This window comes from Callospermophilus lateralis, chromosome 17 (assembly GCF_048772815.1).
Source record: "Callospermophilus lateralis isolate mCalLat2 chromosome 17, mCalLat2.hap1, whole genome shotgun sequence".
Classification (NCBI taxonomy): Eukaryota; Metazoa; Chordata; class Mammalia; order Rodentia; family Sciuridae; genus Callospermophilus; species Callospermophilus lateralis.
Genome location: NC_135321.1, coordinates 8,496,726 through 8,518,131, shown reverse-complemented (window position 1 = coordinate 8,518,131; position 21,406 = coordinate 8,496,726). Strand labels below are relative to the sequence as shown.

General features: G+C 37.7%; 1 protein-coding gene across 1 annotated transcript in view; it reads right to left on the bottom strand.

The window, feature by feature from the left end:
* LOC143383014 (uncharacterized) overlaps positions 1 to 14,560 on the bottom strand; it is a 79,548-nt gene extending 64,988 nt beyond the window's left edge. Inside the window, exon 1 of the mRNA XM_076837383.2 lies at positions 14,514 to 14,560. The gene's annotated coding sequence lies outside the window, so the exon portion shown is untranslated. The remainder of the gene's footprint in view (positions 1 to 14,513) is intronic.
* Positions 14,561 to 21,406: the final 6,846 nt, after the last annotated feature.

The following is a 21,406-nucleotide window of genomic DNA, read 5'->3' as shown; positions in this document are numbered from 1 at the left end:
GAAAGATTGGGAAAAAAAACATACCATTCACATGGACTGCAGAAGCAAGCAGGAGTTTCCATCCTCAAATAAAATAGACTTTAAGTCAAAGTTAATCAACAGGGATAAAGAAGGACATTTACACTGCTCAAGAGAACCATACACCAACAAGACATAAAAATTATAAATATGTATGCCCCAAATAAAAGAGCATCTACGTTCATCAAACAAACTCTTCAAGTTTAGGAGCCAATAGACCACAACACAATAATTCTGGGTGACTTTAACACAACTCTTTCACCACTGGATAGATCTTCTAAACAAAAGCTGAAGAAACTAGAGAACTCAATAATCCAATCAATAACTTAGACTTGACATAGACATATATATATGTTCATGAACATATAGACATATAGAATATTTAATCCATTAACAATTAAATACACTTTCTTCTCAGCAACACATGGAACCTTATAGACCATACATTATGCCACAAAGCAACTCTTAGCAAATAAAAAAAAAAAGAGAGATACTACCCTGCATTCTATCAAATCATAATGAAATGAAATTAGAAATGATAAAATAAAGAAAAACTACTCCAACACCTGAAAACTAAATAATATAGTACTGAATAAAAAAATGGGTTGCAAAATACATCAAAGAGAAGATTAAAAAATTCTTAGAGGTACATGAAAACACTGATATAACCTATCAAAATCTCTGGGACACTATAAAGGCAGTACTAAGAGGAAAGTTCACGGCATGGAGTTCATTTCTTAAAAGAAGAAAGAGTCAACAAATAAATGACCTAACATTACATCTCAAAGCCTCAGAAAAAGAACAAATCAACATCAAAAGCAGTAGAAGATATGAAATAATTAAAATCAAAGCTGAAACCAATGAAATTTACAAAAACAATTAAAAAATTGACAAAACAAAAAATTGGTTCTTTGAAAAAATAAATAAAATTGATAAACCATTAGCCATGCTAACAAAGAGAAGGAGAAAGAAAACTCAAATTACCAACATCCATGATGAAAAAGGAAATATCATATTGGACATTACAGAAATACAGAAGATAATTAGAAATTATTTTGAAAATGTGTATTCTAATAAAATAGAAAATATTGAAGGCATCAATAAATTTCTAGAGTCATATGATTTGCCCAAATTGAATCAGGGTGATATACACAAGTTAAACAGATCAATTTCAAGCAATGATATAGAAGACACTATCAGAAACCTACCAACTAAGAAAAGCCCAGGACCAGATGGGTACATAGCTGAGTTCTACAAGACCTTCAAGAACATCTAACACCAATACTCCTCAAATTATTTCATGAAACAGAAAAAGAAGAAACACTTCCAAACTCATTCTATGAGGCCAATATCACCCTGATTCCAAAACCAGACAAAGACACATCAAAGAAAACTTCAAACCAATATCTCTAATGAACATAGATGCAAAAATTCTCATTAAAATTCTGGCAAATTGAATATAAAAATATAAAGATAATGCATCTTGATCAAGTGGGGTTCATCCCAGGGATGAAAGCTTGGTTCAACATCAAATCAATAGACTTAAAGATAAGAATCATATTATCATCTCAATAGATGCAAAAAAAAAAAAATTCAACAAAATACAGCATCCTTTTATGTTCAAAACACTAGAAAACAAGAGCCAACAGGAATATATCTCAACATTTTAAAAGCTCTCTATGCTAAGTCCCAGGCCAACTTCATTCTAAATGATGAAAAGTTGAAAGGATTCCCTCTAAAAACTGGAACAAGACAGGGATGCCCTTTTTCACCACTTCTATTTAACATAGTTCTTAATACTCTAGCCAGAGCAATTAGATGAAAGAACTTAAAGGGATACAGATGGGAAAAGAACTCAAAATATCACTATTTGCCAACAATATGATTCTATACCTAAAAGATCCAAAAAATTCCACCAGAACACTTCTAGAACTAATAAATGAATTTGGCAAAGTAGCAGGATACAAAATCAACACCCACAAATCAAAAGCATTTCTGTACTTTAGTGACAAATCCTCTGAAAGACAAATTAGAAAAATTACCCCATTTACAATACCCTCAAAAACAAATAAAATACTTGGGAATCAACTTAAAGAGGTGAAAGATCTATGTAATGAAAACTACAGAATACTAAAGAAAGAAATTAAAGATGATTACAAGATGAAAAGACCTCCCTTGTTCTTGTACAAGCAAAATTAATATCGTCCAAATGACCACACCACCAGAAGCACTATACAGATTTAATGCAATTTCAATCAAAATTCCAATGACATTACTCATAGAAATAGAAAAAGCAGTTATGAAACTCATCTAGAAAAATAAGAGACCCAAAATAGCTAAAGCAATCCTTAAGCAAGAAGAGTGAAGCAGGTGGAATCACTATACCAGACCTTAAACTGTACTACACACACACACACAAAAAAAAAAACCAAAAAAAAAAACAAAAAAAAAACCAGTATGGTATTGGCACCACAATAGATTTATAGACTAATGGTACAGAATAGAGGACACAGAGACAAATCCACACAAATACAGTTATCTCATATTAGACAAAGTCACCAAAAACATACACTGGAGAAAGGGTAGCCTCTTCAACAAATGGTGCTGTGAAAACTAAAAATCCATATACAATAAACTGAAAGTAAGAGCCTCTCCCTCACCATGCACAAAACTCAACTCAAAGTGGATCAAGGACCTAGAAATTAAACCATAGACTCTGAGCCTAATAGAAGAAAAAGTAGGCCCAGATCTTCATCATGTAGGATTAGGCCTCAACTTCCTTAGTAAGACTCTTATAGCGCAAGAAGTAAGATCAAGAATCAATAAACGGGATGGATTCAAACTAAAAGGCTTCTTATCAGCAAAAGAAACAGTCAGTGAGGTGAATAGAGAGCCTACAGAATGGGAGCAAATATTTACCACACGCACACCAGCACATCAGAGCACTAGTCTCTAGGATACATAAAGAACTCAAAAATTTTAGTACAAAAAAAAAAAGTCAATGAACTGAACAGTCACTGCTCAGAAGATGATATATAATCAACAAATATATGAAAAAATGTTCAACACCTGTATCAATTAGAGAAATGCAAATGAAAACTATTCTGAGATTTTATCTCACTCCAGTCAGAATGGCAGCTTCCAAGAATACAAATAAATAATAAGTGTTGTCGAGGATGTGTGGGAAAAGGGCACACCCATACATTGCTGGTGAGACTGCAAATTGGTGCAGCCAATCTGGAAAGCAGTATGGAGATTCCTTAGTAAACTGGGAATAAAACCACCATTTGACCCAGCTATCCCACTCCTCAGTCTATACAAAAAGGACTTAAAAAAAAAAAAAAACTATAGTGATGCAACTACTTCAATGTTTATAGCAGCACAATTCACAATAGCTAAACTGTGGAACCAACCTAGATGTCCTTCACTATATGAATGGATAAAGAAACTGTGGTATATATACACAATGGAATATTACTCAGCATTGAAAGAGAATAAAACCATGACATTTGCAGGTAAATGGATAGAGTTGGAGAATATTATGCTAAGTGACGTAAGCCAATCCCAAAATACCAAATGGCGAATGTTTTCTCCTATATGAGGATACTGATCCATAATGGGGATGGGTCAGGAAGCATGGGAGGAATGGAGGAATGTTAGATAGGGCAAAGGGGAGGGAGGGGAAGAGAGGGGGAGGGAGGGGAAGAGAGGGGCAGGCAGATAGAAAAGACAGTGGAATGAGAGGGACATCATTATCCCAAGTACATGTATGAAGACAGGAGTGATATGAATATAATTTGTGTACACCCAGAGACATGAAAAACTGTTCTACATGTGTACTAGGAATTGATATAATTTGTATGACAACAGAATGCATAATTAAAAAAAATAAATGCATGTGTGTTGTCATTATAAGTATTGCTCAAAGATGAAATCTCCTTATCCATCCCATAGTGTCCACTAACCATTGCCTAACAATTTTTCCACAAAACAGCCTTATCAGGATTTGAACATGTTTCCAGTAGTAAAATAAAAAATAAAAGCCTTTTTGATAGTAATTGAAGACACAGGAATATGGGTTGTATATTAGTTGTGTTGAATTTGAATTGATGACCTTTAGGGAGAAATGTTTATAAAGTTAAATCTGGATAGTTAACTGTTATTGGATAGTTCAATCTAAAAAATACTTAGGGTAATCAGTTAACATGTACATAATTTATTTTTAGCCCAAAAAAGAGGAGGGGGAAGGAATAAAGAAAGAGATTTGGGAATTAAGGAGAGATTGAGAATGAGAGAGAACTAAGAAGGAGTCACATGCTAACCACTGTAAGTCTACGTTCTTCATTTTATTCCTCTTTCAACATTTCTGTAGCTTTGTGAATTTGACAAATAAACAAATCCTATTTTTAAAATGTACACACGAAATATTGCCACATATTTTTAGGACACATGCAAGTATAAGTGTACAGATCAAACAGTCTCTAATAATTGTTTATGACAGAACAGGAAAACAAGAGTACAGAGAGGGGATGAAAGGGCATAAGTGAGTGAAATAGGAAACCAGATCATGTTACTGTGATTTGAAAGGACAATAACCTGCGAAGAGAACATTTCACTAGGGGAAGGAAAACAAAAATAAAGAAAAACTCAAGATCATATTTCAAGTTCAATCAATCCCTGAATAATTTTTGCTTTTCTTTAGATCTTTCTTCTTTAATCACTTACCTAATCCAAAACCTGTTTATAATTTTGGAACACAAAATATTACAGGAAGCTATTTCCTTTGGTCCTCGCCAACAGTGTGATGTGCACATATTCGAATCCAGAGCAGAGCCCCACACTTTCCTTCATTATTACACGGAACTGAGGTCAGGGGGTATAAGCCAGAATCAGGCAAAGAAAGAGGGATCTCATATTAAAAAATTCATTTACTCAAAGAGACAGAGATTTTGAAATCTTGCTATTATCTCCAATTTTTCCAATTATACGTTTCTTTCCAGAATAAACATAATAGCTTGATGTAGTAATCACATAAATATTTGCATATGAAGAGCATCCTTCATTTAATCGTATTTTGGCTGCCAAACTTGCCCCAAATAGGAGACCAAAAACAGAAATTAAATGATACCAGATCATCAAAGCAAGAAGCAAATCAGCAGGAAGTCCAGACATCAATAAGAAAAGTTCCAGTAAGACCTAATAAGTTAGCACTGCTGAATTTACATCTCAATAGAATCACATAGCTTTATTATGCAAAAACATAAGGACAATAACCTTTATATTAAAAATGCGTATGTAAAGTGATTCTAAGATGAGATCTCTGTGGCTTCTACACTCTGTGGGATCACAACTGGATTTTTTCCAGTTAGAGGGTTATACAATTTAGGAAAGATCATAAAAAACAGAAGTGAGAGTGAGGTGCCAATTTGGTAAACTGCCTGAGCAGCACTCAGAAATCTGTCCTCCCTGCTCCCAAGGCCCCTGGTTTGAAGCTCCCGGCCCCAACAAAGGAGGAACTCTGTGGCTACAGGAGACTAAAGGACTCCTCTGCAGCGCTCAGCTAGGGCACTGACTTCAATCAGCTTGGCGACCAGGCACGACTGTTTTCACATAGGGCAAGCTGTAGTTCCCAAACCACTGACTGAAGAGCACAGGGGTCAAATCTTAAGACTCAGCAATGACACATCACACACCCTTTCCAAGTCCTGTGCATAGTATTGTACTTTTTGGAAAAGGTGCATTTTTCTTAAATACAAAACCAAAATTATATCAGCTTTTGGCCCCAAGAAATTTGAACAACCTACACGCCTTCTTCCTGAAATCCATGCCAGTCATTCAACAGCAACACTTACCACCCCTGGCCCATAAATGTCCTAACCACATAGACCTTCACACAAGTGTCAGAAAGGGACAGGCTAATATTTTGAATCCTACAGGGGAGACATGTGTGGCCTGATATACTGGGATTAATATTTTGCAAATTGTACATGGGCCCTTAAAAACAAAAGCATGTCATTAGATTCCAGGAACTAGGAGAGGAAGAGCAGTTTAAGACCTGAGGATTAAATGAGTTAATAGGAAGTGGTGTTTAAAAAGAACCACCTACTGTGTACTAAGAAACTGAAAGCAATTAACTATTTTTACATTGTGCTGTTGATGCTGTTTTCAGTCTCTTGGTATTTTATTACAGGCAGCAGATGAACTTTGATCAAATAACTTGAAGGACAAAAAAAAAAAAAAACCCAGAATTGTAAAATTATGTTAACAGAAGCTGCTGTGTAGCGTCAGGAAAATAGACAGCAAACACCTGAGCCTGCAGAGGACGCTAAGGCAGGAACTGAACACTTTCCTTGACTGGAGATCTGAGACACACAAAAAGGAGCATAAGAAAGGTTAAACAGATTAACATAAGAAGCACAACAGCAGCCACCAAAATAAGGCACAATAAAATCATGAAGTAGCTCTGTGGAGCAAACACAGGACACAGCACATAGATCTACAAGAGTGGAGCTAAGGTTTGACCCTATTTATCAAACAGAAAAAATTTAAAAATATATTAAAAAATATGTATCACTCAGAACTTGAGAGGTGGAGAGGGCTGGCTGGAGGGTCCCAGAGGCTGATGAGAGACAGACCTGGAGCTTTGGGGACACTGGGCTAGAGATAGATGGGGGAGAGAAGCAACAGGTAAAGATAGACCCTCAAATTAGACAGATTTTTACCTACGGATGGAATATTATCAGAAAAGGAATTCAAGTGAAAACCCTGTTTTGTAGGTTTGAGAAAGAACAAGGAGAAGAAATGAAGGAATACGGAGAGAGGAAGAAGAAAGTTACTGAAGTTTGTGGGAAAGATTTCAAGATGGAAGAGAAGCCAAGGATGAGGGATGCTGATAAAGAACCTTTGGATTTAGGGATCAGGGGTCTAATCCTGAAATTTAGAAAGAAAGCCATTTTCATGGGAGTTGGAGTGAGAGCTGAATTGCTTAGACGATGAGGGAAGGAAGAAGTCACAGGGCTGGGGATCCCGGCAGTGAAAGCAGATAAAATATTCCCAGGAAAGTCTGCCACTGCGAATCTATGGAACTTGTCTCTTCTGAATGTGTTCCTAACACTTTATCTTATGAATCTTTCCAGTATGAAAATCCAACAGTAACACCTCCTCGTTCAAAAACACTGATGTCTGTATTCTGATATTTAAAGTAGGTAAAATCCATCAGACCAGTCTTCAAGGACCCCCAATCTATAACGTAAGCATCACTTTCCGTTTATCCTCTGACTGCTTCCCAAGATGATTGCCAGGGCAAAATGATGACATTTACTCTTCTGCACTCCTCAGCCTCTGTCCGCCCGTGGCCTGCCTTTAAGCATATTTCAGTTTGTGAGCTCCACATCCACCCTCTGTTCCAACCCAGGGCTGCTCTCTTCCAAGCGGCTCCTGACCCACTCCTGACTACCAGGGACTGGATCGCACTCCCTCCCTACGGACTCACATGTGTCAGTCCTCAGCCCTAAAGCCACTGTTTGGAGATGGAGTCTTTAGGGGGGAATTAAGGCAAAGTAAGTCCCACAGGTGGGGACCCCATTCCAACAGGACTGGTGACTCTGAGAGGCCTCTCCCTCCCCTTTCCCCCGGGTTCTGTTAAAGGCCATAGAGAACAAAGTGGCACCCTACAGGCTGGGAAGAGACACCAGAAACCCAACCCCACCAGGAATCTTATCCTGGGCTTTCCAGGCCCCAAAACAGTGAGAGAAATAAGTTGTTAAACTGTGGAATTTTGTTATAACAGCCAAAACCAAGATATCATCACTTTTTTAAAAACCATCTATAAAGTTCATTTTTGCTAGGCTGTATGATAATTACTGTGGTCCAGAGAGCATTATGTCTATGTTTATAGCCAAATTATCACAGATATTAGACAGATATTAGGATAAAATTCATGGCGGGAAAGAAATATAAAATTTGATTTTGTGTACCACATAAACCACCAGCACCACAGGCGTTGTATACTACATGCTCAACATGTAATTATTGCAGTTAATTAAAACTGCAAAAATTCTATGTCTGTAACCAAATCAGATCCTATTAATAGATTGTGGTGTGTGTGTTTATGTGTGTATGCACACATGTGTGTTGACAAAGTGGTCTCCTCACCAAGAAATCATGAGCAAAAGCCAAGCTTAATTTTCTAAAAGTACTCCACTGAATCCTTTCATTCTGTGTCTCACAGGCATGTAAGTGAAAATCTGCCGTGACCCGCACAACAGCAGCCCGAGACAGAGGAACACACAATGCTGGGGCCAGATGGGACGCTGTCCTCCGATGGGGGAAGAATGACCCAGAACTAGCTCAGCATGTTTATAATATAGGGTCTCATGACCAGGAAGCCAAACTATAGAAGTTCTGCAAATTGTTTAAGGCCTGTGAGTTGTCAAAAGGCTTCTTTGTGCAATAAAAGTCAGCATTAGGAACACCATGCGGCTATCCTGGTGTACCCAGAAAACCCGTGTCGTGCTGGAAGTTCCAATATCTGCTGGCATCAGAGCAGGCGTCAAGGCTGTTCACACAGCCCGCCTTTGGCGAGGAATGTTTCTCAGGCTGGGCTTTTGCGAACACGGCAGGATCAGCTGATGACTGGGGCTTATTCCATCTCCACAGAAAGTCTGTATGGTTTTCTGGATATTAAAAACAAACTTCCAGCTGCATATAAACGTACACGTGAAATGGGAAGTCACTCTCTTCCTCAACTACATTTACGGGATCCCCAAATGACAGAAGCAGAGTATGATCGCCCCAGTGAGATGACTCTCACCCTGTGTCACAGAGTTGAAATGAACACACTGGCCAACTCACGAGTGTGACTCTGTCTTTAAAGCTATGACCTCATCAGTAGAGTAGCAAGGGCACTTAATTCCCTAGCATGTTGACCCAGTGAGTCTGTATTATTCACAACACCATATGTAATCAAATGAACAATAAGTAAGCATAAGAGTCTCCAAAATATATTAATGATACTCCTGGAAAAAGTTAATGGCTTACATTGGGTGCTTCAATACACTGAATACTGTATCTTCACAATAATTTTATATGGTTGGTATTAGCACCTGGTTTAAGATGAGACAGCTAAGATAGAACAGCAACCTGAAGGCTGAGGCAGGAGGAGCTCAAGTTCAAAGGCAGCTTCAGCAATTTAGCAAGACCCTCAGCAACTTAGTGAGAATGTCTCAAAACAAGAAAAGCACCCCTGGTTCAATCGCCAATATCAAAAAAATAAAATAAAATAAAAAAGAGAAAGAAAAAAAAGACAGCTAAAGTTCAGAGAATTATACTTAAGTTTCCCAAGTAAATACATATACTATAGTATGTAATGTATAACTATCATACATTATATATTATAAAATATAAATAACAATACTAACATAATCTATTATATAACCTATGCTGTTAGAGAAGAAAGCAGACCTAAAGACTGCTCTATAACATTCTGATTAAATTTTTAAAACATTTTTAAATTTAAATATTACAAAGAAATTAGTTAGACATGGTGGTACATGCTTGAGCCCAGGAGTTCAAGGCCAGCCTTGGTAATAGAGCAAGACCTTGTCTCAAAAGGAAAGACAAATTAAAAATTATAAAGAAATTAAAGAAAAGAATGTGTATACATAAGTATGTAAGGTAATGGATATGTTACCTTGATGTTGTCATTCCATAAGGTATACATTTATCAAAATATTATGTCTTGTGTCATCTATGTATATACCTTAATTTGATAATTTTAAAAATGTAAATAAAATTTAAAAAAAAAAGAAATTGGAGAAAAATTATCATTTGAAAACATGAGTTACTATAAGCTGTTATTTAATTCCAAAATAAAAAGTGCAATGAAAACTCACAGTCTGAAGTGCATTGACTCCCTAGTAGTTAAGCCTCTTAGCTCAGGTGGACTCATCTCATTTCTCATATGTATAGGTATTTCCACACAAAGACTAAACTGGATTTCACATATCTTTAATCTTTAAACTTAACTTATTATGCTGAATTTCATTTCCTTCTAAGTAATGTGCAGTATGAGCTTGTGTGTCAAATTATGAAATTCAATGTTCATTATTTTTTATTTCCAGATAATATGAGATTTTTTTAAATGACATTTTGGCCCACTACATTATGTTTTATGACATATTACAGATAACTCTGGAAAAAGAAATTTAAAGCATGTTTTTTTTTTTAATGTAAGACTGCTGTTTAATCTCCCTAAACTTCAAGTTCTTTTTTTTTTTTAATGCTCAAATTTAAAAAATTGCCTAAGCTTGTGCTTCACAAATTCGGTTAACTATTTTAAGATAAGTATTTCACATATTAGACATTTACTAGGGCTAAAACCCAGCACTTTAAGGAATGGACTGAGGGTTTGCCTACCAATTAAAATTTATTGCACTGAATTTAATGACAAAGTTGAGATGTAATTAGCCAGGAGCATAGAGCTGAGAGAGAAACCTGTCAATACGCGCCCCCTCCCTCCTCCTCCTTCCACTCAGGCTACGGGGCTACACTGTGATCTCACCCTCCTAACTCGCCTCTTCCCACACTTTCCTGCTTACCATGCAGGACCCACATCCATTAAATTCCTCCATACACCATCCAAACCTTTCAGCCCTTCCTCTAATTGCTCCTTTCTGACCACCCCTCTTCATAGGCTGCCAGCCACCTGGATGATGGAAAAGCTCTCCTGCCTACAGTACCTGCCATATCTGTCTCCTTCCACCAACAGAGACACCTTTAGAGCCACATGCAGCTCTTACAAGTCTAAGATTTCATAAATATTTAATTTGTCAACCTAGATGTAACTCATTGTGCTCTAAAACCCTGGGAACGCAGAGGCAGCAGCAGGACACCCTTCCAGGGACAAGCAGACAGCAGTTACCACCTGACCCGTCCAACTCTTCACCAGGGAGGGAAGTCCTGCTCTGGTCAGCTGAGTGCACCCCACTGCCCCTACTCCTGCAGTTTCCTCATATCCCCCTCGAGGCCCACCATCCTTCAGTTCATCCCAACACCACAGCAGTCTTCCTCCTAAAATGCCTCTTTACAACCATGACTCACTCTTGGGCTCTGGAGGTCCATGCTTCCTGGGAACATAGAGAATTCAGTTCAAATTGTTAAAGTAGATGTTCAAGCCTCCCCCATCATTGTGCCACAAGTTATCTGAGAAACCATTTCCACTGTTTCTTGTACAAGGGATCTCCACGCTTATCAACTGCATTTTTAGCAAATGCTAAAACGTGTTGATATTTTTCCAGGCCCTCCAAATTTCACTGTCTCAAATAACCTCCATCCTTACCTAAATGTACCTTTCCCTCCTGCCCATGCCGGTTTCCACATAGCCCATGAAGATTATGACTGCACATTTTAATGATATTAACTAATTTGTCCACTTGCTCATGTCGCTTTTTTTTTTAAAAATGTTTATCTGTTGTCTCTTACTAAGTTATAACCCTAATAAGCTTATTGAGTATAGAGACTATACTCAATACATTTATGTGAATTGGGATAAAAAAATCAAGATGATTCAGTCATATATATAATAAAGGAATTTGGGGGAATAGATCAAAATAATCACTTGTCACCAACCAATATATATTCAGGGACTTCTTTGTTAATGAAAGTTGTTAAATAGAGATTTAAAAAAATGAATAAGAACTGTCCTTCGTTCTTAAGGGAATAACAACGTATTCTTAATAACATACATGAATATAAATAATTACTCTTCAAAAAGTACAAATTGTAAGATGCTACATAGCACAAATTAGTACTGTACCTTGTATTTTACTCTAACCTTTAGTATACATATCAAAATCTTTATTAGTGGCAGCTGTTCCCTTGAGATGCAAGGAATCAGAAACAACATTTGAATAAAAGAGAAAGGAAATTAGAAATCCTCCCAAGAGACATGCCTTCATGGACCATCCTTGTATACTGGTAGACTCTGTGAGGTGCTCAGAAGAATTTTAAATCTAAAGTATCAGCAAAATATACACATCCACAGATTCAGTTGCTTTAGACTTCATTTTTACTTACTACAACCTAATTTATACAATTTCCTTAGACTCCACTCTCAAGCTATAAGTACCCCAAGACTTGCTAATGGCAAGAACTGGCAGCTCCTTCACTGTCTAACTTACCTCCTTCCTCACCAGACCCCATAGCTAGGAGAACTGGGATATCTCAGGAGGTGGTGTAATATTGCAGGGGGGTTGAGCACTAGTCCTGAAACATTAGCTCCTGTCATGAAACTATTGTCCCAAATGCAGTCAGTGAAACATTTTTGAAGGCAAGCTATGGTCCTTCAGACAGGCAGGTGGACAGTGGAGGTACAGGACAAAAGGGAGGGGTCTTTCTCTATTAAGGAGGGAGGGAGACATTTGAGACAGAGTCACAGGTTTACCTGTGTGTGCTACTTTTCTCATCTCATGGTCCATATTCCCACTCTGGACCCATCTGACAGCCCTGCAATGGTGGGCAAGGATTGGCACTGTTCACAGGGTCCATTGGTCCCTGAGCCAGAGGTTCAAACAGAACCTGCCTGTAGCTGTGTGAGTTAAAGGTCAGTTCTGTAGCCCTTGGAAGATTTCTGATTTTCTTCCCGTTACATGATTTGGGAATCTTAAAAGTCTCAGTTGCCTTTTCTTCCTGGGGCCAGCAGAAGCAGCCAGCCACATTCCAACTGCGGTAATATCATCATTACCATCACAAGTAAGTGCTACAGCTGCATTATTTCTCCCTGTGTTGCCCTCATCTCATACCATTAGCAGTGACAATGTAATCATAATATGACCACATGACACTTGGTAATAACTGTCTCATTTTTCTTAGCAAGTAAGTTAACTATATACTAAAGCTCATCCTATTCTAATTCCAAAACCCCAGTTTGAGGTTTCCACCCGACCTGCTCATAGCCTCTCTTAGTCCCCATTATTTTATGCCTCAGGGTTTCTGCAGGAAGTGAATATCAACAGAAAACCAGTGATTAACAGGAATTTAATGTGGTAACTAAAATCAACACAGTGTTGAAAAAGTGAAGAGAAACCCTCGGGTAAAGCATGTGGGGGCCAGCCATGTGAGAAGCTGCTGCCCAGGGTACCATGCCCACATAGAAGAGCAGTTGCTTGACTTCAGTGGCAGGCTTGAGGGCCATCGGACATGAGTTTCAATATCTGGCTTGGAAATAAGGCTGCTATGGTGAAAAACATCCTGATACTTCTTTCCCAATCTACTGCCTGGCTATTAATAAAGACTATAGAACAGGAAGATTTTCTTTAGGAAATTAAAAGAATTCTCGCAATATTTTGTTGCTACATAGGCTTGGATTTCATTAGATAAAATAAATGTTGCTCTTGGAAGTAAAAGCACTTGATTAACAAAAGACCCCTGGAGCTTTCAACTTTATTTCACCCACACTTTAAAATATTAAAGATAGAGCATTAATTAAACATGGGGAGGTGAGATTTAAATATTAACTTGCAGACAACCAAGAGCTGTGCTGAAAGGGGAATCAAATTGAACGTCAAGGGACTGCGCAGGGAGACTTTGGTTCACATTCTATATTTTACCTCAAGACAATATCTTCCTCAAATAGGTAGGAGCTACTGTTGCTCCTACTGAAAATACAAGCAGCAAAGGATTTTCAATTAAAACGTGTAGCTCTTAATTTCTTCGCTTCCTTTTTTAGTGTATCATCTTCCTAGCCTAAGGTAGAACAAATAATTACCCAGTGGGTGTCATTTATTATCAAAGAATGTGCCCATGAATTGAACTAGAGGTATTGTAGCTTGAATTCGAACCATGAAGTTAAGAACAGCTTGGAGCAGTTTTATTCTAGTTTGTTATTATATACTCTGCTAATTAAAGAGAATCATGGATCACAATATTTTGTGTCTTTGTGACTTGAAATAATGGGAGGGAACTATTAGTGATGTCAGTTTAAGACTTTAAAAAAAAATTCTCAAAATTCAACTGAAACATTGTCAGTTGAAGTCATTTGAATCTAGTGGTACTTCTATATCACTAGTAATATTCAACTTTAACAGAATATTTGCACATCCCTTGCTTACAGTGCTGGAAGGTTACAATCTTTCTTGTAATCATAGAAAATTCATGAATTAAAAAAATTAATAACTCATCTCTTTTAGGAGATAAAAAGAAATACAACTACCCAATGGTTCAGAAGATGTTATGTCTGAAACAGATTATTCTAACAAATTTAACAAATTGGGTGTGGGGATGCTACCCTTTTCCATTCAAGTAATAGTCTAATTTTTCAATTAATTTAATTAGTAAAATGTAAAGTTCCAAATTACGTATTAATATTAGTATTGTTCATTGTCAGTATGAAATTGCTGTCCGCAGCTCAAAATAATCACTCAATGGCAATTATCATGTGTTCATGGCATTAATGAATTAGACAGAGTTTTTATAGAAGCTGCCTTATCAGAACTCACCAGAACAGAAGGAGGAAGCCTTTAGGTTCAGAAATCTTCATTTCACCATGATTACTATTTCAGGACGTGAGCTCAGCTCTGAAGAGAAGGAATGGAAACACTCTACCCTCCCTGGAAAAAAGCCCAGGGTGAGGGAGGAGTCAAACTTGTAAATGAAAAACCTCATGGAGACAGGAGCTGTGCTACCAATTTGGGTGCTATGAATACAGAGACACTTCCTTCAGTTGTGAGTGAAGAGAGATGTCCACAGAAAAAGCATTTGAGATGAGAATAGAAATACAGAAAAGAGAAGCAGTTATGTAAAAGACGGGCATGTCAGGCACAGAGGAAACCTCCTTCAGACTCGGTCCCTGGGAGGGCGTGACCATGCAGAAATGGTTATGGAGCCTTAGCAATGGCCGAGGAAAGGGAGACGGCGTAGAAGCAGGGTCAGTAGGTAAGAAGAAAGTGAATAAATCAGGAGCCGTCAGGATACAGCTTGCAAGACTGTGCGACTGGTGGGAAGATGGAAAGAAGTTGGGGGGAAGGTTTGTCTAAAATAACTTATACACAGAAAGAGCAATGCTGCTGACATATGGAACACAAGAAGAGGGACTGATTGAGGAAAGGACAAGTTTGGGGGCCACATGCTGGGTTTAACTGCGGTGCCACTGGAACATTTAGTTGGAGGCAATCATAGGAAGGCAGACAGGTCAACCTGGAGGAAATCATCTGGGGACAGAAGAATAATAGCCAAACCTGTGGTTTAAAAAAAACAAAAGTGTCTGTAAACTGCAGGGAAAATGAAAACTCAGGTTACGGTAATTAAAGGTCATTAAGTATAGCCATCCTTGGAAAACTTGAATCTGATTCTAAGGGTTTACCGCTAATAAATCCAGAAAATAAAGCATGCCACCTCCTAAGCCAATCTCATAGCTATGTTCCATTAAAATCTATCTAGATTCTTTTTTCTTAATGCTAAATTTTTGTTTCCACTGTTTTGTCACTGTGTCCAAGCTACCTGACAAGAACAACCTAGAGAAGGAAAGGTCTATTTTGGCTCACAATTTCAGAGGGTTAGTCCATGGTGGGCTGACCCATTGCTCTGCACCTGAGATGAACAAAACACCATGGTGGAAGAGCCCAGTGGAGGAAAGCCACTCAGCTCCAAGTCCCCGAGAAGCAGTGGGGCCAGTAAGGGGTCACGGAGAAGATACCTTTCCATGGCATGCCCTGGTGCCTACGTCCTCCAGCTGTGCCACACCTGCGTTTCACTTCAGAACTATTACTGAATTTACACAGGAGTTCTGGGGACCCCACCTGTCCAAACCCACTCCCATCCTTCCTCTAGGGACTTGAGTCGTACATATTTAGGCAGCTGGAAGTCAGTGAACAGCTCACTGATACTGTTTATTCTTCACTTATTTCTGAGTTTCATTTCAAATTCACTAATCTTTTCTCTTCAATGATCATTCTGCTGATAACACAATGAATTTTTATCTCAATAACATTCTTCTACAGAAGTTCAATTTTGTCTTCTTTTTTAGACTTTTGATGCTCTACTTAACATGCCAGTCTTTCCTCTAGCTCTTTTATATGTAATCCAATTAAAATAACTTTTAATTTTCTCATCTGCTAATCTTACATCTGTGCTCATTATACATTGTTTCAAGTTAATTAAATTTTCTCACAGTTTGGTCATATTTTCCACTTCTTTATATGAACAGTGTTAACATTATGGTTTGGAATTGGAATGTTCCCCCGAAGTTTCATGAGTTGGGGGCTCAGTCCCATTGTACCAATGTTCAGAGGTCAGGCATTTGGGAAGTGATTGGTTTATGAGGACTCTGACCTTATTAATTGATTAATCCATTGATGAAACTGCAGGAGGTGGAACAAATTTAAAGTAGTTGCTTGATGGCATGCCCTTAGGAACTATAACTTCTCCCCAACCCCTTCCTCACTCTTTCTGCTTTCTGTCTTTGGGGTAGGTGAGCAGATTTGCTCCAACATGGGCTCCTGTCATGAAGTCATGTCCACAGCAATGGGGCCAAGCAGCTATATAAAACTTCTGAAACCTTGAGCCAAAATAGATTTTTCCTCCTTTTAAGTTTTTTATGTCAAGGACATTGTCACAGAGATGGAAAGCTGAATGGCATACATAGTAATAATTTTTAATATACTTACCTTGCTGGGTATTAGATATTTTGGGGTCATACATCATTCTCAAGATTTCTTCCAGGATGTAGAGTTAGCTTAATCTGAAACAGTTTGAACCTTTAGGGTCTTGCTTTTAAGATTTGTTAAATTTGGCAACAGTATATTTGGAAGGGCTAATTATTCATTTGGTTGCCAAATTTAGCAAATAGATATATGCCTACTTAAATTTGAATTTAAAAGAAACGACAAAGAATTCTTTGATAAAAAGATATCTCACACTGTATTTAGGATAGACACAAACGATAGGAACCCATTTCTACTCGTAGCAGCACTATTTGTAATGGCCATGTGACATCTGGTACATATTTATATTACATATCTATTGGCTATTTTTTTAAATTCAAATTTAACTGGATATACTATAGTTTATCTGACAACTAAAATTATTCCCTATAATCGAAGCAAGACCTTCAAAGGTATACGTGTGAGTTATGAAATTTTGCAGTCTGGCTGGTAGGAACAGGCTCTCCTATTTGTGCCCTGTGAATGTTGGGTGCTGCTACTTCTCAAGTTGCTGTGTGGGAGCTCTCTCACCTGCAGGCACCCATCAGCACTCTGCTCAGGGCTCCAGCAAGACCCTTTAAATAGCTCCAGAGGCCTGTTTATGCTTCTCGGCTCCCTCTGGTACTCCGTTTCACAACCTCCACTTTTATCCCTGGATTCTCAGATCTGTTTTCACAACTCATGGAGTTTTTTATTCTCCCCCCAAGGTCCTCCCTTCAAAAATGCTGGAAACTCTCAAGAGAGGAAGCTAGCCAATGCAGGGTTCTCCTATTTCGGTTCCTGTTCCTCGGGGATTGCTATACTTTATAGCTTAATATTTAATGAGACTAAAATTCTCATATACTTTGTCCAGTTTTGTTTGCTTGCTTGTTTTTGTTTTGTGGTGCTGGGATTAAACCTGGGACCTCGTGCATGCTAGGCAAGAGCTCTACACTGAACTACATCCCTAGTCCTCACCAGTGTTTTTGATATTTTGAGTGATAGAGTATATGCTGTTTTGCTACTTCAAATGGGCCAGAATTGCTTAATATAGAGAACACAAGCTATAATAAAAAATGATATGTAAATAAAATTTGTTATGTGTAAAATAAAAATGAGCCCCTACAGATAAAAAAATAAATGCACAGACAACCAAATATTAGCAAATTGGTAAAATATTTGAACAGACAAAACACACACACAAAAAAATGTTTAAATGCAGAATAAGCATAGGAAAAACTCTGGATACATACCTCACCAGGGAAATGAAAGCTAAAACAATCATGAAATCTCTTCCACCACAAGAAAGGCTCAATTTTAAAAGACTGGCAGCATCTGGTGTCATTATAGATATGGAGCAACTGACATTCAGACTTCTGAGGTGAGCATAAGTTAGGAAAGAGTGTAACGTTATCCACTGGTTTGAGCTAGCAAGTCAACTACTAGATTAACACATAAGCATCCAAGCACATGAGCACAAGAGACACAAAATAATGTTCACAAAAGCATTATTTGTAATGGTTTAGAATTTGAAAAACCTCAAATATTTTCCTACCACAAATTGAAGAAATAAGATGTGTTATAGTTGGAAATACAACAGGGCAATGAAAATCAACACACACATTGATACAGAACAAGATGACCATGCACAGTGGTGCACGCCTGTAATCGCAGTGACTCAAGAGCTGAGGCAAAGGGATTGCAAGTCTGAGGCCAATCTCAGCAACTCGGGGAGAACCCGTTTCAAAAAAAAGGAGGTGGGTGGTAGCTGGTGATGCAGTTCAGTGGAAAAGCAACAGTGGGTTCAATCCCAGTTACAAAAAAAAAAAAAAAAAAAAAAAAAATTCCCCACATAAGGAGTAGAAGCTAGACAAATAGTCTATGTTTAAGCCTGAAAACATACAAGTTCTATGGATGCATGATTAATTGGTAAAATTATAAAGTAAAGCAATAAAAACACCTTCACATGAGAGGGATGAGGTATAGTTGGGAAAGGGAACACAAGGAATTTCTGATATATGGTAAAGCCGTGTTTTTATAATATGGCAATCTATTGAACTTTATATTATGCACTTTTTTACATGTCTTTATTTCACTAAAACAATATATGGTTAAAAAAATCTCTTCATCCAGCTCAGAAGGTATGAATCAGTTGTCATTCCATCTGGTGTGTGCCATAATCTGTCACAATTGCACCTATGGAGCAAAAAAAAAAAAAAAAAAAACCTCTTCTACCATAACTTAGGTATTAAGAAAACTGGATGTTAAGAAATAATTTTTAAAAATTATGTTTCCCTTGTTTCCCTCAAGTGAAAACCAAGAGGAAGGAGTGCTCGAGGTCCACTGGCAACGCACACGTTGCATGTTTGCATGCACAGAGAGCTCCAGGGAGCTGCATACCTTCACCTATAGTCTTTCGCATTCTTTTTATTTTTAAATTAAAAGCAGAGTTTCTGGTCCAACTTGTTGTAGAGGGAAACATTTTTGGAGGAGGACCCACCAGGCCTTTATTTTCAGCTCCATTGTCCATAAATTGTGTGACCTTGGACAAATCACCCAGCATCTGTGAATCAATGGTATTGTTTAAAAAGGGAGACTTAGAGACTGTGTAAGCACCCAACACCCTTGCCTAAAGTTAGTGATTGCTTATGAAATGCTACCTATTGGAACATGGCTTCCGCAGAGGTAACAGGGCACATACAAATGCTACCTATTGGAAGATGGCTTCCTCAGAGGTGACCAAATCATCCCACATCTAGAACAAACAGTAGCCACAGCAGGTGATCAAGGGGCTCTCCTAAGCCATCCTCTAGCCAACCCCAAATTGGTTAATTCCTATTACAGTAGATCACAAGAAAAGCGAATTCTGGGGGGAAAAAATGTCAGTCTCTATTTTAGGGCAGCACTACTTGATATTAATACTAAGGAAGATATCAGACTGGCAGAGATTGACAAGTGCCAATCAGATAGGTTTTAAAACTAATTTTTCATGTAGATTCAATTCATATGTTTATGAATCTTCAATGACCTATTTGGGACCTGGGAGGCTGAGAGAGAATATAGTGAAGTAGAATGCCTTTTTTGCTTTGGGAACCTATAACCTAGGTAGGAGACACAAGAAATTTACTATAAAATAACATTAAGCAATATATAAAAAGGTGTTGACACTAATTTAGAGGTTTGGCCCAATGCCAAAAAATGTAAAAAATATCTTTATATGAATGATTACTTATAAAAATTTATTTTGGCACATTTTACAGTATATCATTAAAGTTTGACTTGGTTGGAGAACACACCACAGTGCTTTGTCCAGTGTGGATGTTTAATAAATCGATGATGACATTTGCCCCAGGCAACTTATACAAGCCTAGGTCTGTATACAAGCATCTTCGTTGTAAAGTGTCCTCCTGACACCATTCTGAGAGTGAAGCATGCTATTAGATCCACCCGTTTCATTACTGCAGAGGCAGGAATTCCAGTTCACAATTATTCCTTCTTAACCTTAAATTAAGCTTACCATCAAGAATCCAAAAAACCCATGACTGAGTTTCCAAATATGTCTACCTTAAGCAATTGAAATTGAACAATAAACATACTCCCCAGAACTCCTGTTATGTTTCCTTTCTCAGTCACTTAGTTATATAGAAATGTGGGGAAAAAAAGATTATTTAAAACTGTACTAATACAGGGAAATGAATAAGAACTATATTGCTTATACTCCAACAGTTCATTAACTTTGAATTAACCCCCAAACTCAATATCAGCTAAAATTAGTTATGCTCTCATTAGTGAAACATAATTAGAGAAAAATTTACAAGTTTAACAAATGTTTTGTTTTGCAAGAAAATAAGATGTTAAGTGTATATACACACACACACACACAGAAAGACATATGTATAAAATAGAGAAGAGAAAAATTGAGTAACTCAATTCAAATATCTAAAATTCAACTTCCTTAATAAGACTTTCTATAGCACAAGAATTAAAACCAAACATCAATAAATGGGATGGATTCAAACTAAAAAGTTCCTTCTCAGCAAAAGAAACAATCTGTGAGGTGAATAGAGAACCTACTAATTGGAAGCACATTTGCTCTCTGTTAGGGGTACACCAATCTCTAGGGTATATAAAGAACTCAAAAAGCTATAAACACCCCCAAAACAATAATAATAACCCAATCAATAAATGGACCAAGGAACTGAACAGAAGATGACATGGAATCAATCAACAGATACATGAAAAAATGTTCATCATCGCTAGCAATTAGAGAAATGCAAATCAAAACTACCCTAAGATTTTTCTCTCCCTCCAGTCAGAATGGCAGCTATTATGAAGACAAACAACAAAAAGTCTTGGCAAGGATGTGAGGTAAAAGGCACACTCCACACTGCTGGTGGCACTGCAAATTGTTGCAGCCAATATGAAAAGCAGTATAGAGATCCTTGAAAAATTTGGAATGGAACCAGCATTTGACCCAGCTATCCCTCTCCTCCATTTAAAATTCAGAATCCTCCAAAATTCAAAATGTTTTGTGCACAGATTTATACAACAGGTAGAAAATTTCACACTTGACCTCAAGTGACAGGGTTAGTAAACAAGCAGAATGCACTGAGTTTATTCACTGTTCCCAGAGGGTAAAATACCCTCCCCCAGCCCCCTTCTGCTGTGATGCATCCTTTTCATGCACATCCACACCCCATGGGTGGCCGAGA